Genomic DNA, 16,643 nt, shown 5'->3' on the forward strand with positions numbered 1-16,643 from the left:
CCTTTGGATGTCAGTGTGGTGATTTCTCAGAAAATTAGGAAACAACCTTCCTCAAGACCCAGTAATACCACTTTTGGGTATATATTCAAAGGATGCTCAATCATGCCACAAGGACATGTGCTCAACTATGTTCATAGCAGCTTTGTTTGTCATAGCCGGAACCTGAAAACAACCTAAATGCCCCTCGACCAAAGAATGGATAAGGAAAATGTGGTACATTTACACAATAAAGTACTACACAGCAGAAAAATATAACGACATCCTGAATTTTGCGGGAAAATTGATGGTGCTAGAAAACATCATTTTGAGTGAGGTAACCTAGACACAGAAAGACAATTATCACATGTACTCACTCATAGGTGGTTTTTAAACATAAAGCAAAGAAAGCCAGCCTACAAACGGCAATCCCAGAGAACTTAGACAACAACGAGGACACTAAGAAAGACTTTTATAGATCTAATCTACATGGAAAGTAGAAAGCAGAAAAAGACAAGATCTCCTGAGTAAATTGGGAGCATGGGAACCTTGGGGGAGGGTTGAAGAGGGGAGGGGAGAGGCAGGGAGCGGAGTAGTGAAAAATGTAGAGCTCAATAAATATCAATTAAAAAATGAAAAAAAAATATTCGGCTGTCCTTGAACACATTGGCACAGGAGACAACTTCCTGAATAAAACTCCAGTAGCACAGACACTGAGATAGACAATTAATAATGGGGACCTCCTGAAACTGAGAAGCTGCTGTAAGGCAAAGGACACGGTCAACAAGACAAAATGGCAGTCTACAGAATAAGAAAAGATCTTCACCAGTCACACATCTGACAGAGATCTGATCTCCAAAATATATAAAGAACTCAAGAAACTAGTCATTCGGGGCTGGAGACATGGCTTAGAGGTTAAGAGCATTGGCTGCTTCTCCAGAGGTCTTGAGTTCAATTTCCAGCAACCACATGGTAGCTCAGAACCATCTATAATGGGATATGATACCCTCTTTTGGCATGCAGGTGTACATATAGATAGAGCACTCATCTATATAAAATACATAAATAAGTCTAAGAAACTAATCAAAAAACTAAATAATTGAATTAAAAAATGGGGTACAGATCTAAACAGAGAATTCTCAACAGAAGAATCTCAAATGACCGAAGTAAACTTAAGGAATCCTTAGCCATCAGGGAAATGCAAATCAAAACGACTCTGATATATCATCTTATACATTTCAGAATGGCCAAGATCAAAAACACTAATGACAGCCTATGCTGGAGAGGATGTGGAGCAGGAGGAACACTTCTCCACTGCTGGCAAACTTGTACAGTCAATTTAGAAATCAATATGACTGTTCCTGAGAAAATTGGGAATCAATTTACCTCAAGAACCAGCTATACCACTCTTGGGCATATACCCAAGGATGCTCAATCCTACCAAAAGGAAACTTGCTCGACTATCTTCATAGCAGCATTATTTATAATAGCCAGAACCTGGAAACAACCTAGGTGCCACTAAACTGAAGAATGGACAAAGACAATGAGGTATATTTACATAATGGAGTATTATTTAGCTGTTCAAAGCAATGATATCAGAAAATTTGCAGGCAAATGGATGGAACTAGATAAGATCATCCTGAGTGAAGTAACCAAGACCCAGAAAGACAAACACTACTCACTCTTAAGTGGTTATTAGCTGTTAAAGTAAAGGATCACCATGCTACAAATCCACAGTCCTGGAGCCAGGCAACAAGGAGGACACAAGGAGAAACATGGATCTTCCTGGGAAGGAGAAATAGAAGAGATCTCCTGGGTAGACTGGGGACACATGGGGATGGGAACATGGAGGATCGGGCTGAGGGGTGAATGGAGGGGGAGAGTCATTAAAGAAATGACTTAATGGGGGGCATTTTGGGGTCAGGTAGAAACCCGATGCAAGAGGAAATGCACATGAATCTACAAGGATGACCCCAGCTAAGACTCCTAGCAATAGTGAGATAGTCTGAACTGGCCATCTCCTGTAATCAGATTGGTAACTACCCCAAATGTCATTGGAGAGCCTGTGTCCAGTAACTGATGAAAACAGAGGCAGAGATCCATAGCCATGAGCTCGGCTGAGCCAGGGGAGTCCTGTTGAGGAGGAAGGAGGAAGAAGTTAGAAGCCAGAAGTCAGGGTCATCACAAGGGAAAACACAAGCAACTGGCCTGCTCATGGGAGCTCATGGTCTATGGACTATGGTCCAAAGGCAAGAGAGCCTGCATGGGACCAGCCTAGGCCTCTACGTATGTCTGACTTGTAGAACTCTGGTAGTGGGAGCAAGGCCTGTTCCTCTTTGGCTGGCTTTTGGGACCCTGTTTCTAATGTTAGATTGCCTTGTCCAGCCTTAATACAAGCAGAAGAACTTAGTCCTACCTCAACTCGATATGCCATGCTTTGTTGGCACCCATGGGAGGCCTGTTCCTTTCTGAACACAGGTGGAGAAGGGGTGGATTGGGGAGAGGGGGCAGAGGGGAAATGGAATGAGAGGAGGGGGAGGGGAAGCTTCAGTCTGGATGTAAAATAAATGAAAAAAATTAATCTATATAAATGTAAGAAATTAGTCCCTTCCCCCCAAAAAAATTGGCTTAGTTCTTTTCATCCATGCGATTTCAGTGTGAGTACCTATTTATGGCCCTAGCTTTCAAGACACTAGAGGTAAATGTGCTTGGAGACCTCCCTTCTTGCCAGGCTGTCTATAATTTCATGTTATACCTTCCTATATTTCCAAATTACTTTTTGCTTTCTTCTCTCATTTCTAAAATCCATGAGGACAGGGACAATATATAGGTCAGTGTGTGTAGTGGCATTTCAATTGTATTTTAATAAAGAAAAACTGCCTGAAAAACTGAGAGTCAAACAGTCCCACTGGTCAGCCTTACAGACCAGGTTATGGTGGTAACACACACTTGAATCCCAGTAACCACAATGCCACACTAGTTGCCATAGAAAGCTGATGGTGCACGCCTTTAATCCCAGCCCTAGAGAGGATTATAAAACGGGAGGAAAGAGCTCTCAAAACAATCTCATTCTGAGATTCCGTGAGGCAGGATTGCCATTTCAGTCTGAGGTCGAGGTAAGAGCCGGTGGCTGGCTGTTTTGCTTTTCAGATCTTCAGGATGAACCGCAATCTCTCTCTCTCAGTTTTTATTGATCATGCTTCAAGTGCTCACTTCCAAGTCCAGCGACACCTAGCCAATAACTCACATTCCCCCCACCCCACCCCCCACATCGCAAACACAAAAGTACTTGATATAAGTAAGCTTGCTACATCCTTTGGTAGAATTATCATGATGTACACTTCGTAAGAGAAGGAAACAAAGAGGCCTGAAGCTTGACACAAATGCCATTGGTTGAACGGAGCTCCTCAGGCCTAGCATTGGGTCACTAGACTCATTAGAAGGTGATCTTAGTAAACGTCGACTCTACAGGGAGGAAATACAACCTGCCAAACCTGAGGACATGATGGCGGAAGATGGCTGGATTTAAACTCCTTTACAACCCAGGTAAAGGCCCCCGCCCGCAACGACAAGCGCGGAAATTCCGAAGGGGCGGGGCGATCTCGTGTGGTGGGCGGGGCCACCGCTGATTGGCTAGATCCAGGCGGAAGTCGGGAGGTTCGAGGGTCCGAAGACGCCAGCTTGTGACGGGGAGGGGGAGGAGGAAGGCTTCCGTAAAAGGTGCCTTTCGGTCCCTTCGCTCCCGGAGACCCTCGGAAAACGCCCACCATACCGACCCCGCGGCTAACCCCTCCCTCAGGCTCTCTCCGCTTGATTTCGCACCGTTATGTGGGAAGCGAATCCGGTGAGTAGCCGGCGGGACGGGGCGGGCCCAGTGGGCGGGGTTGCCTGAGAGGTGCGGGAGGCGTTCCTGGGAACTCGCCCCCGCGCTGCCTCGGGCTCGGGGTTTGCGTTCCGGGTCGCGGACGTCCTGGGTCTCGGGCCTCCTGCAGGCCTCGGTACCGTGGCTTTGAACGGTGGGAACGTTCCATGGCCGCTTCCACGTTTTTGCTTTTCATTTTCCGATTGTTGATTTTACTTCCGGGGGCTTCTCCGTCTTCGCTTTTTCTTTTATTATTATTATTATTTATTTATTTTTTGTATTTTGATTTCTATTTGGAATTACTGGCTTTCGAACCTGCTAATTTGTTTCGGCCCCGCACCCTCATTGCTGCTTCTCCTTTTTTTTTTTTTTTTTTTTTTTGGAGCTACAGAGGTTTCAGATCCTCTTTATGCACGGAGTCTCAGTGGATGGCGTTCTAGGATGTTTTCTTTCCGTGGTTAGAACAATGATCTGGAATCCTTTGTTTGCCTTCAGTAGTTCCTATGCCTGCAGGCATTTTTATTTTTGCTACTTTGCCTTCATTCATTCATTCAAACTCCAACGCCACGCATACGGATATGTCAAGAATATTCAGCTCTTGTTATGGGAATATAGTAGTGAGAAAACTATACACTGACGTCAGAACTTCGCAGTTGACTGGCAGAATCGCATTTCAAGAAATCTGTGGACTTCCTATGTGAAACTACCCCAGAGGCTGGGCTAACCAACCATTAAGTTGACTTTTAATAACTCCCACTGTCTATACTTGAAATAACCCTCTTCCTGATTCTGGAATGTATCTCCAGTTATGTCTATCAGAAAATTCCCCGATGTTTTAAAGTTCGTACCCAGTAGTAATGAGCCCATTGATTGGGATTCGGGTGCATATGTGATTCCATCCCATCATGGCAGCCATCAGATGTTTTTGTTTTGTACATTAGAATACTGTCATCAGTTTGGGTCAGAGGAAGGTACTTGTTTGAATATGATTTTAGCCAAACCTTTAGCATTGGGATAAAACTAGCTTATAGATGTTCATATACTCTTTTACGGTTAACTATTAACATTTCTTCAGTTTTATATCTGTATCCATTTCTATACGTGCATATATGGATAAGGAGTCGGTTTTTATTAGTAGCCCCTTTCTATTGATTTCCCACAAATACCTGTCACCGGTATGGTTTAAGGTCACCTGCTATAAACCTTCTGAGTTATCTCTTTGTGAACGTGAAATGTATATTCAACTAGAGGACAGATCCTGTTGCGTGACAAATACTTGTTAAGTTCTTGACAGTGACTGGCTCAGTAATGCAGTCTGAGGCCTCTGCCTACCCTGTTCATCTTTCCTTCTGGGTCACACTTAGGTTTCCACCATTGGGCCAGTTATACTTTGGGGAGAATTACAAAGGATCTAGTGAATGACTCCTGTATTTGGTTTGTTATGTCACTATTTCTTTGTAATAAAAAAAGGCCCAGTTTTCTGTGGAATCATATGTAAGTCTTAAGTTTTGCCCAGCAAGTTGACTTTTGTCAATCATAATGAACATACAGCCTTGGGTTCTTTTTTTGGCCCCTCTGCCACTTACATGGCTGAGTGCTGTTGTGTTTTATTACCTGCTGGTACTGTTTTTGTTTGTTTCTTTTTGTTTTTGTTTTTTCCTTTTCTTGTGAACACCTGAATGTTGTCAACAGGCACAGTGTTTTATTATATGTATAGGGGTGTTTTGACTTCATGTATGTTTGTACAACACATTCATGTAATGCCCCCAGAAGAGGGTATTGGATCCCCTGGAACATGGAGTGCCCTGTGGGTGCTGGGAAGCAAACCCGGGTCCTCTGGAAGAGAATCCAGTGTCTTAACCATAGAGCCATCTTTCCAGCCCCCACCACTTAGCTTTTATTTTATTTCATTTTTATTTTAAGTAAATTTTACATTTATGGGTTCCACTGATACCTGTGAGTTTCTTGAGACAGAAGCAGTATCTGCATAGCTTGTCTAGCTTTGCCAGGGAATAAAATTATCACCCTAAGCCATGCACATCTGGGAAGATTTAAAATCCAAGTAGAAGAGGATAACAAACCCCCAACCACAGTGTACTTAAATATCAGTGTGGATAGCATTCGCATTCCTGACCGAATTCTTTCTGAATGAGGGAAGGTTTTGTTAAATGATGGTGAACTGATTTTGTCTGGTTTCCCCTTGTTTTGATGGTCTCCATGGCCTTAAAGGTGAAGCCTGTGACCTGAAAATGATACTCCTCTTCCTCCTATGGGAAAATGGCTGCTTTGTGAAAACTGCTTCCCAAATGTTCTAAGCATCATGGAATAGTACTGCAGATTTTGCAGTATTTCCTGGACCCCAGGGGGGACAACCCAGAATGAATACCTAAGAAGAGGTAAACAAGTGTTACCCCCTTTTACTCGTCTACTTTGAATACAACATAATGTCTGCATTGCTTTGTTTTGCCCTTCTGCCCAGGCAGGTCATGTTGACAGGGGCAGCAGGCAATTCTGTGAGCTCTTGGTATCATAGGAAGAAGGAGTCATTTACAAAAATGGCAGCCTAAAGGAAAAGTTAGAGGGTTGCTGTCGCTGCTTTGACTCTGAACCCTGACCCTGTCCTTCCTTTCTCAGCTGTTTATCTGCGTCTTCTCTCTTTGCTGGGAATGGAGTAAATATTTCCCTGGAATTGTTAGTCAAGAGCAGGGTTCTGTCACATAGATGAAGAGGATTGAAAAGTAACACATTTGTTTGAGAGTTGTCTTAGTGAGAGTGAGAGTTCTATTTCTGTAAAGAGACACCCTGACCACGGCAACTCTTGGGAAGGAAAGCATTTAATTGGGACTGACTTTACAGAGGTTTAGTCCATCTAGTCCATAGCAGGAAGTGTGGAGGTGCACAGACAGACATATTACTGGAGAAGGAGAGTTCTAAATCCGAATGAGCAGGCAGCAGGAAGAGACAGACACACTGGGTCTGTCTTGAACATCTGAAACCTCAGAGTTCACCCCCATGACACACTTCCTCCAGCAAGGCCACACCTACTCCAACAAGACCACCGCCTAGTAGTGCTCCTCAGAATGAGCATGTTTTCATTCAGATTACTGCAAGAGTACACTGTTTATTACACTGGCAATGTATTTATAGAAGTTGTTAAATTCTTCCAAAAGTCATTTCTGTTTATTGATTCATGTTGTCAGAATAATCTGAGTTGGCTCAGGGAGAGCAAACGGTTTTCCCAGAATGATGCCACAGTTGTCTTCAGAGCTAAGCCCTCTTTCTGTTCCATCTTGATCCCAGAACAGTGCTGGCTTTCAGATGTCAGTCCCTACTTTGTCTGCAGAGCCACCTTTTCTCTGTCACTTTTTATTCACAACTGCTTCTCACTTCCTTGGAACTGTGATTTTTGTCTCTCTCCTGTCAGTCTGCTTGAGAGAATGACTACTTACTTGTCATTCTTAGCCATAGTCCATTCCTGCAGTCTGGCTTCTGTCAACACTGCTTTCCAGGAAGTCTCCAAGAATCTCTGAATTACCACATACAGTGGTACCCTAGGTACCTTAGGTTGATTCAGCAACTTGGATGCCAATTACAGATTTCCCTTCAAACCTTCCTTTTCATTGTTCCCGGTACTGTATCCTCACTGATTTTCTTCTATTTTCCCTTTTTATTTTCATTTCATTTATTTTTTATTTATTGTGTGAATGCATGCACACACATACCATGGTACAATAAAATATCAGAGGAGTCATTTCTCTCCCCTGACCATGTATGTGACTTCTGGGGATTGAACTCAGATTGTCAGGCATGGTGGCCTTTACTGACAGAGCCATCCTGTCCTTTTCTGAGATTTGTTTTCAGTTATAGTTCTGGGCTAAGCTGCATGCCCTCCTGAAACTTCCCATCTTTGATTTTTTTTTTCTTTAGCACATCCTTTTTGGCAAGCTCTGAGGCTATTCTGTGAACATGCCTGCTTAGGGTCATCTTTAGTCTTGACCCCTCTCACTGCTTGTCCCTTTGATGGAACTAAATCCTTGGTCACTGGTTCATTTCACCCAGCAAGTCCTCAGGAAGTGTTTCCTACTTACTAAGCATGGTTCTGACACTTGAAGAGAGGAGTGCAAACATGAACTGAGTCAGAGCCTGTCTGCCCCATGAGGTCACTCACTGGATGCAGTGTGACTTGTAAGAAGAAGGTGGGATCTGAGGGTGACTGGCATGCTGGGAAGACCTGTTGAAGTAACTGACATGAGAAGACCAAAGCAGACAAAGTGACCCAAGCCCATGAAATGGAGCGTGGATGTCAGATACTGAGACATGGAGGAAGTACTTCCAAGACTAAAGATGGAGGGGTTGTCCTAGTCACCTTTCTACTGCTGTGAAGAGATACCATGAACAAGGCAACTCTACAAAAGAAAGCAGTCGTTTGGGGGCTTGCTTACAGTTTCAGAGGTTTAGTTCATTTTTATCATGGTCGGGAATTTGGTGGCATATAAGCAGGTGATGGAGCAGTAGCTCAGATTTTACATCCTGAAATGTAGGTGGGTGGAGACACAGTTCTCACAACTCCAACAAGGCCATACTTCCTAATCTGTCTTAACCTTTTCAAACATTCCACTCCTTGCTGACTAAGCATTCAAGATAGCATGGTCTGTCACAGTCTTAACACTGTGTCAAACCCTGTGATACTAATACTCATGTTTCTAGAACATTTTTTTTTAGTGATCTGTCTCATGATCATGAATAGTGTATCTCATGATCATGGTGTGTCTGCCCTAGGATTGATGTGGCAGATTCAGCACAGCACCAGAGAAATGAGTCTGACAGTTCTCAGTGTAGGGATGATGTGAGGAGTCCTTCTGTATATGTGTTGCTTTTATTGGTTAATGAATAAAGAAGCTTATTGGGCCTACAGCAGGGCAGAATAGAGCTAGCCGGGAAAACTAAACTGAACGCTAGGAGAAAGTAGGCAGAGTCAGAGAGACACCATGTAGCTGCCAAAGGAGAAAGACACCCATGGGAGCCTAATGGAACCTTGACAGTAGGCCACGATTGTGTGGTAATGCACAGAGTAATAGAGATGGGTTAATTTAAAATATAAGAGCTAGCTAGAAATATGCTTAAGCTATTGGCCGAACAGTATTGTAATTAATACGATTTCTGTGTGATTATTTTGGGTCAGGGTGGCTGGGAAATAAGCAGCCTCCACTTACATAGGAGGGGTGGCAGATTTGGGCTGCAGGCAGAAGACTTGGGTTTGTGGTAGAGATTTGGAGCTATAACACTGGGCCTAAAATGCTAACACTGAAATCTTTGGTTTATTTAACTCACAGTTCACAAACTAAATCTGTTGTTAAAATAACCCTTGTTGGCACTTATTATTTGTTTATTTTTTGACCCAGCAACCAGTTGGTGAGTGTGAGGGTTTTGTATTTGCTCCTTATAGGTTTGCAGTGTGATGTAAATAGGTAGACCTAGCATTAATAACCACACAGATGAACCCTAACTCCAATAATGTAAAAACTGTGAAGGAGAAAGAATGACAGTGTAAGAAGAACTTGGGGGTAGGCTGAGAAGTCAGGGAGGTCACTGTGTGAATGTGGTGACTTTTAGAGACACTGAAGACTGATTAAGAGCTAGCCTGATGAAGGTTGTTCAGGAGGTGGTGCAGTGGGAGTAGCACCAGGCAAGTCTGTGAGGCAGGAACACAGGGAAACAGGAAGTAGGGTCAGTAAGAGGAAGCCAGGCCATGCCTGGCTCTATGGAACATGACTGGAGTTTTCAGCTGCATGCTGAAAGAAAATTCCGTCAGTTTCCTGCAGTAGTGTGATAACTATTCTTGGTTGTCAGTTTGACATACTTGGAAAGAGGGAGCTTCCATTGAAGCATCTCCTCCATCAGATAGATCGATCTGTGGGGCATTTTCTTGATTCCTAAATGATGAAGAGGATCCAGCCCACTGTGGGCAGTGCTGTCCCTAGCCAGGCAGGCCTGGGCTGTATAAAAAAGGTAATTGGATGTGAGCCTGGGAACAAGCCAATAAAACAGTGTTCCTCCATAGTTTCTGCTTCAAATTCTTATCTTGCCCTCTCTCAGTGATGGACTGTCAGCTGTAAGATAAAATAAACCCTTTCCTCCCCAGGCTTTTGATCATGGTGTTTATTGAAACAAGAGAAACAAAACTAGGATAAATAGGGAGATTTAGCTTGTATGATTCAGGGCAGCCTGATGTAATCAATCACAAGGGGCCTTCCAAGTTAAAGTCGGGAACAAAGAAGCACCATTGTAATGGTAAAAGTAAAATGCTGTGGATCCCCAAGTGGCTGCAGTGGGCAGTGGGCCATGAAACCATGCTGCAAGTCCCCGAAGTGGTGGCAGGCAGCAGGTCCCAAGACCAGCTAGTCCCAGGCAGGGATGGCTCAGTTCCCCGAGTGGCTGCAGCAGACCACAAGTACCAGGCAGAGAGACCTCAATTTGACAGTCAGTCCCACGAGGAGAGACAGACAGATGGGCACGCCATGAGACCACACCACAAGTCTCCTGGGCAGGAAACCACATGGTGGGCAAGAGAAATGAAACATGGATAGGCATGCCATGCAGAGTGAGGTTGGATATTTATTTAGTGGGTTATAGGGGAGAATGGGGAGAAGGGGGGGAAAAGGGGGCGAAAGAGGCGGGGAGAAGTGGGGAGAAGGGAGAGACAGAGCTGCATCTTTGAGAGGGAGACAGAAAGGGAAGGGACTCAGACTGAAAGCCGAAGATCAGCTTGCCTCAGCAGAGGAGGGGAGTGGGCGTGGCTTGTCTCTTAAAGGGACAGGACAGATCATTACAACCATGACATGGAGCAAAGCAACATCAAGGAGGTCCAGTGTCCTGGCTTTGGAGGTAAAGGGCGGGACTTCAAGCCAAGGTTGTTGACTTAGCTTCTAAAATTGGAGAAGTCTTATTTTAAGCTACTAACCTTGTAGTAAGCTTTCCCAGGAGCAGCAGGACATAAACAGAGAGGAGCCATGAGGTTGTGAAGAGGCAGGTTCAGAGCCTGGACCACAGAGCAGAGCAGAGGAGAAAATGTTTTTGTATTGTATGATGGATGCCAGATGGCTAGAAATTGAACCCAAGGCTCCTCATACTAGACCAGTGCTCTACCACTAAGCTGTGTCCTCAGCCCTGGAGTTTTCTTTTGGATCCAACAAGTTTAATGTGTTGATATTGTAATGGATTAAGTAAATGCTGCAGGTTCCTGAATGGCTGCAGCGGGCAGCGGGCCATGAGACCATGCCGCAGGTCCCCAAACAGGGATAGGCAGCATGTCCCTAGAGCAGCCAGTCCCAGGTAGGGAGCTGCACTGTTGGTGAGAGACAGAGACATGGATAGGCACCCCATGCCGAGTGAGGTTGGATATTTATTTAGTGGGTAATGGAAGGGAGAGGGAGAAGGGGAGAACGGGGGAGGGGAGAAGTAGGGAGAGACAGAAGCTGCCTCTTCAAGAGCAAGATGGAAAAAGGGAGGACTCAGTCTAGAAGCTGAAGATCAGCTTGCCTGGAAGATGGGGGAGTGGGCGTGGCTTGTCTCTTAAAGGGTCAGGACAGATCATTACAAATATGGTTTGGATGAGGTCATACTGTGTCCACCCCCCCCCCACACACACACAAAGTTTCATGTGTTAAAAACTTGGTCCCTAAGGTGATGCTATTACCTTCTAGGAATTGATTGGGTTCATTTTCTATGCCAGTTAAAGAATTTAAAGGCAAGAAAAATCTCAAACTCAACAGGTAGCAGAGGGAGAATCTGACAGAGTAGAGAGAAACAGATGCAATCAGTGTTAAAGAAAGACTTTATTTGTGGCTAGGAAACATATTCAGCAAGCACACAAAGAGAAAGGTTCTCCACAAAGCAGAAGGGTCCTTGGGTAGCCAAAGTGCTTTAGGGCTGTGGTGTTTTAAAGTCCTTGAAGGGTCCTCTCTAATTTAGGGTCTGAGGAAAAACACGATGACTGATTGGCCCACAGCTCTTGTGTGACATGTCTGTTGATCTTGAAGTTGTTAAGCCAGTCTGTCATCATGGGCCTCTGGATGGGAGAAAAAGCCCACAAAACCTTTGTTAAACAGCCTGGCTTTTGTCTCAGGCCAGGAGAATAGGGAGGAAGGCACCATCTTGGAAGTTCTCCAACTTTATTATTAACTTAGTGGCACTTCATCTGTATTTTAATAAATAAAGCTTGCCTGAGGAAAAGTAAAATAGCCACACTGGCCAGCCTTACAGACCAGGCAGCAATGACACACACCTTTAATCCCTGTAGCCACACTAGTTTGCCATAGAAACCAGGTGGCAGTGGTACATACCCTTAATCCCAGAGCTAGAGAGGATTATAAAACGGAAGGAGACAGCTCTCAGTCTCATTCTGAGATTCCTGGAGGCAGTATCATCATTTTGGACTGAGGTAGAGTGTCAGGGACCAGCCTCTACAAAAATCTCTCTTGCTAGGGTAGGGGTGTCGTGATTTAGAGATATAAAGAATACAAAGACACACTTAAAAATAAAACAAATATATATAATAGTACCAGGAGGGAGTTTTAGTGAATACTGAAATCACCCGTGTTTAAGTGTTAATTGCTTAAAATATGCAGCAAGGCAAATTACAAGCTTGTCTCCATCATAGTCTGGAACTTCAGGGAGCGAGCTTTGGAAATGTCTACCTCGAGAGAAGCACAGTGCATGCCTGAGGCCCTGGGGCTTGCCCCAGCAATTTGTCCAGATATTTATGCTGGAGTGGTTCAGGGGAATGTCTGTTTTCCCTCGGGATATGGAACTTCACGCAGTTCAGTCCCATGGGTACTGTGTGTCAGTGCCTGTGATTCTCAGTAGAAATCCTGCCCCTCAGCTCAGGTGACCTCTCATGGCTGCAGTGTTTACTGAGAAGCAGCTGTGTGCTGTGTCCTGGGAAGGGACACTGTGGTCCTTGCCCATGATTTCCTCTGGACTTTATTCCCTGTGCTTTTTGCCCCCCCCCCCTTTGCTGATTGTATTCTTTATCCTTGTTCTGTAATAAACATCTACAATTTCAACAACTTCTGAGTACCAGAAAGTCATTCACCCTGAAGCAGGAATGCCCAGAGGCGTAGGTACCATCTGAACACAAGATCTGGCTGTGTAGCCCAGGCTGCCTCCAAACTAATCCTTCTACCTCTGGTATCCCTAATGCTAAAATTGCAGGTAGGTGCTACCATGCAAAGGGCAGTCTCAAAGGAATGGCCACTATTACACTGTCTCTTTAATTTTAGGTAATTAATTAATAGATAAAGCTTTTTGTAGTCCAGGCTAACCTGGAGCTTGTTTCTTAGCCCAGGTTGACCTTGAACTTGTGAACTTTGTAGGTCAGGCTGGCTCAAGGATGAAAGAAGTGCACCATCAAGTGTAGTCACCATCTCTTTAGGGATGGTCTCTGTATGGTTAGACATTTTCAGTTTTAATTGCCCTGGTTTTGGTCTCATATATTCCTTTTTGTGTATGTGTGTGGAAACCTGGGTATTCAATTAAAGTAATTAATTTGTTTGAGACAGAACCTCCTTGTACATTGAACTCAGTGATCCTCCTGCCTCTGCTACTTAAGTAATGGGTGTAACGGTCTGCTCTGTCCCTTTAAGAGACAAGCCATGCCCACTCCCTCCCGTCTGCCAAGGCAAACTGATCTGCTTCCAGCCTGAGTCCCCTTTTCCGTCTCCCTCTAAGAGGCAGCTTCTGTTTCTCCTTTCTTCCCACTTTTCCCCTTCCTCGTTTCTGTTTCTCTCTCTCTCTCTCTCTCTCTCTCTCTCTCTCTCTCTCTCTCTTCTCTTTCCTATTCTCTCCTTCTCCCCTTTCCCCTCCATAACCCACTAAATAAATATCCAATCTCACTCTGCATGGCGTTCCTATCCATGTCTCTGTCTCTCGCCCACTGTATGGCTCCCTGCCAGGGACCAGCCACCTTCGGAGACCTGCAGCGTAGTCTCGTGGTGTGCCCATCTGTCTGTCTCTCCTCGTGGAACTAGCTGCCCCATTGATGTCTCTCACCCACCATGTGGCTCCCTGCCTGGGACTCGTGGCCTGCTGCAGCCACTTGGAGACCTGCCGCATGGTCTCATGGCCTGCTGCAGCCACTTGGGGATCCACAACGTTTTACGTTTACCATAACAATGGGATCATGGGCAAATAATACCGTGTCCTTCTCTAAAAATAGTTATTTTATTCTATTGATCTGACCTCTTTTGGTGGCTGCCATAGCTTGGGCTCCATCACTTTGTGTTTTGGTTACTTGGCTGAACTTACGTATGAATGTAGCCTTCTTCACATTGTTCTCCTCTTGTCCTTACTGCTCGGGCAGCACTTCCAGGTTGACAAGTTACGGGTTGAAAGCTGTGCTGAGTCCCCTAGGTAGTCAAGCTTTAACTCTTCAGAGGCTGCTGTTGTGGTTGAGTGAGGTTTGGGGTTTTTGGGGGGGGGGGATGATATATTAATATTTTTCCAGAAGTAGGTTTTCCTTTTCTCCTCCTTGGTTTTTCAAGACAGGGTTTTTCTGTGTAACAGTTCTGTAGACCAGGCTGACCTCAAACTCACAGAGATCTACCTGCCTCTGCCTCCTGAGTGCTGGTTACTGGTGTGCGCCACCACTGCCTGGCAGAGGTCTCTCTTTTGGATCACTCTGGAGAGGACATGATGGTGGGCTTATCGTCTTCCACACTGCTGAGGGTGCTGAGCTATGAGAATGCCATAATGAAACCTGTTATATGTAAGCTAACTCATAGAATGAGTTCTTGGGATCGGTGAGATGGCTGCGTGGATAAAGATCCTTGCTGCCAAGCTTGACGTTTACCCTTGGGAGGCACTTGGTGGAAGGAGAGAAGTGACTCTTGAAAGTTGCTCTCTGAGCCATGGCTCACATGTGCAGGTATATGCACACACTAAGTAAATAAACAGAATTTTAAAAATTAAAAAAATCAACTCCTGCTTCGCAGCCTTTGCTCATGAACCAGAGTAGCTTCCTGTGTAGTCAGTGTTTATCAGCAGTGATGTTGAAGCCCTTTGCCCGCCTCATGTTTCTTCCTGTGTTGATGGGCACATCTGTCATGTGGGAGCATTTTCAGGTCTGTCCAGTGTCTTGCTCTGTTTGTACCTAGATGGGTACAAGCTCAGAGCTGTTAACAGCCCTTTCATGTCCAGCAGTGAGTGATCAAGAGGGCTCTTCACTACTGTCTCCTCTTCTCTGTCACTTATGCCATTCCACTTCTGTCCACGCCTCACTTTCCTTGGTTTTCATGAAGCTGACCACTGTTTCTCTGAATTCCCTTAGTCTCGGGTCCTCTGTTGTCTCTTCCAAATAGAGCTGCTCTCTCAGGCTGCGATATGGCCTTCATTCCTTGTGTCCATTTGCCCTTGGGCAGAGTTCCTGTGTCAGGGTATCTACAGTTCAGGTAGAAGCCCTCTTTTCCCAAGGTGACATTCTACTCCTTGAGAGGACACTAGGTGAGGGAGTTAGCAGCCCTGGAAGTGGACTCTGGGTGGGAGAGGGAGTTTGTTTTCTGTTGTTTGTCTGGAACAGAACTTCTGCCTCATGGACTGAGGGGGATGAGGAATACCAGCAGCCTGCCCTTCCTCAGCCTGGGGTACAGGGGCCTCATCTTTGACCGCACATAGAAGAGCCAGCAGGACATTTCTTGTGTGTATTCCGTCATTTGCAGACCCCCTAAGCACACACTCCAGAGTTAAACGATTTTGGAGAGTTTTACTAGTTGTAAGGCTGATCTTCTGGGAAGAAGATCCACTCCCAGAATTTCTTATCCTGTTAGTCTGGAAGGTCCACCCCTTACCAGCTTTGTAGCAGATTTTGGAAACACATGCATGTGCATGTACACACACACACACACACACACACACACACACACACCCCTGATGACCTGAGTTCCATCCCTGGGATGAAAACAAGAGAACTGACTTCCGAAAGTTGTCTAATGACCCGCTCCCCCTATGTGTGCCATGACATATGTGTGCTGTGGCAATGCATGCTCACAAAAATGCAATAAACAAAATGTTACTTTGTGTATGCGCATATACATGTGTATGTTTTGAGACAGTGTCTCTTAAAATATCCATGCTTGCCTTGAACTTGCCTCAGCCCATGAGACTCAGTGCTGATTCTTTATAGAGAGGCAAAGATGCCTTCATCTCCAAGTATGACTTCCTCAAGTATGCTTATGCTAATAAAATAACTATGTAGTAATACTCTCACTAGAAATGATAAGTCTAGAATGCAGCATTGTGTTCCAGGATATGGACCAGGATTTGACTTTGAACTCATCTTTCCTATTACTTTTCAGTTGCATGATTCAGATGGAATGTGCTCAGGTGCTGTGATTACAGATCTTCGTTAGTACGGATGGCCTTGGAGTTGGACTCCATCTGTGTGCACATTTGAAAATGAGAGGGATGCTTTGCCGCTTGGTGCTGGCTGTTTCTCCTTGGCGGCCTTCTGTACAGGAAGCATTGTTTCTTCCCAGTTAGAAAGAGGAAAGTCAGGCCGAATGTGGCATTGTAACCGAACTGGCCCTTTCTAACGTGCATTAAGTGCCTTCTCCATGTTGGATAACCTGCACGTGTTCTTTTGATTTCTTGTCGATGTGTCCTAACTAGAGTGAGCCATCATTACTATAGCGACAGCATTCTAAATTATTTTATTTAAGCCAGTTTTCTCTTTGAGCCAAATTATACAAAATAGCCATTCCTTTGGAGAGGAATCACGCTATAGAAGATGCTGTGGCTGTTATGGTATGAA

General features: G+C 44.8%; 1 protein-coding gene across 5 annotated transcripts in view; it reads left to right on the plus strand.

The window, feature by feature from the left end:
- Positions 1–3,647: 3,647 nt before the first annotated feature.
- Positions 3,648–16,643, plus strand: part of Parp11 (poly(ADP-ribose) polymerase family member 11) — a 34,563-nt gene continuing 21,567 nt past the window's right edge. For all 5 annotated transcript variants that reach the window (XR_005973661.1, XM_041645154.1, XM_041645171.1 and 2 more), the window contains exon 1: positions 3,648–3,820. The gene's annotated coding sequence lies outside the window, so the exon portion shown is untranslated. The remainder of the gene's footprint in view (positions 3,821–16,643) is intronic.

This window comes from Microtus oregoni, unplaced genomic scaffold (assembly GCF_018167655.1).
Source record: "Microtus oregoni isolate MIOR12 unplaced genomic scaffold, Mior012 000002F_ref0000024, whole genome shotgun sequence".
Lineage (NCBI taxonomy): Eukaryota > Metazoa > Chordata > Mammalia > Rodentia > Cricetidae > Microtus > Microtus oregoni.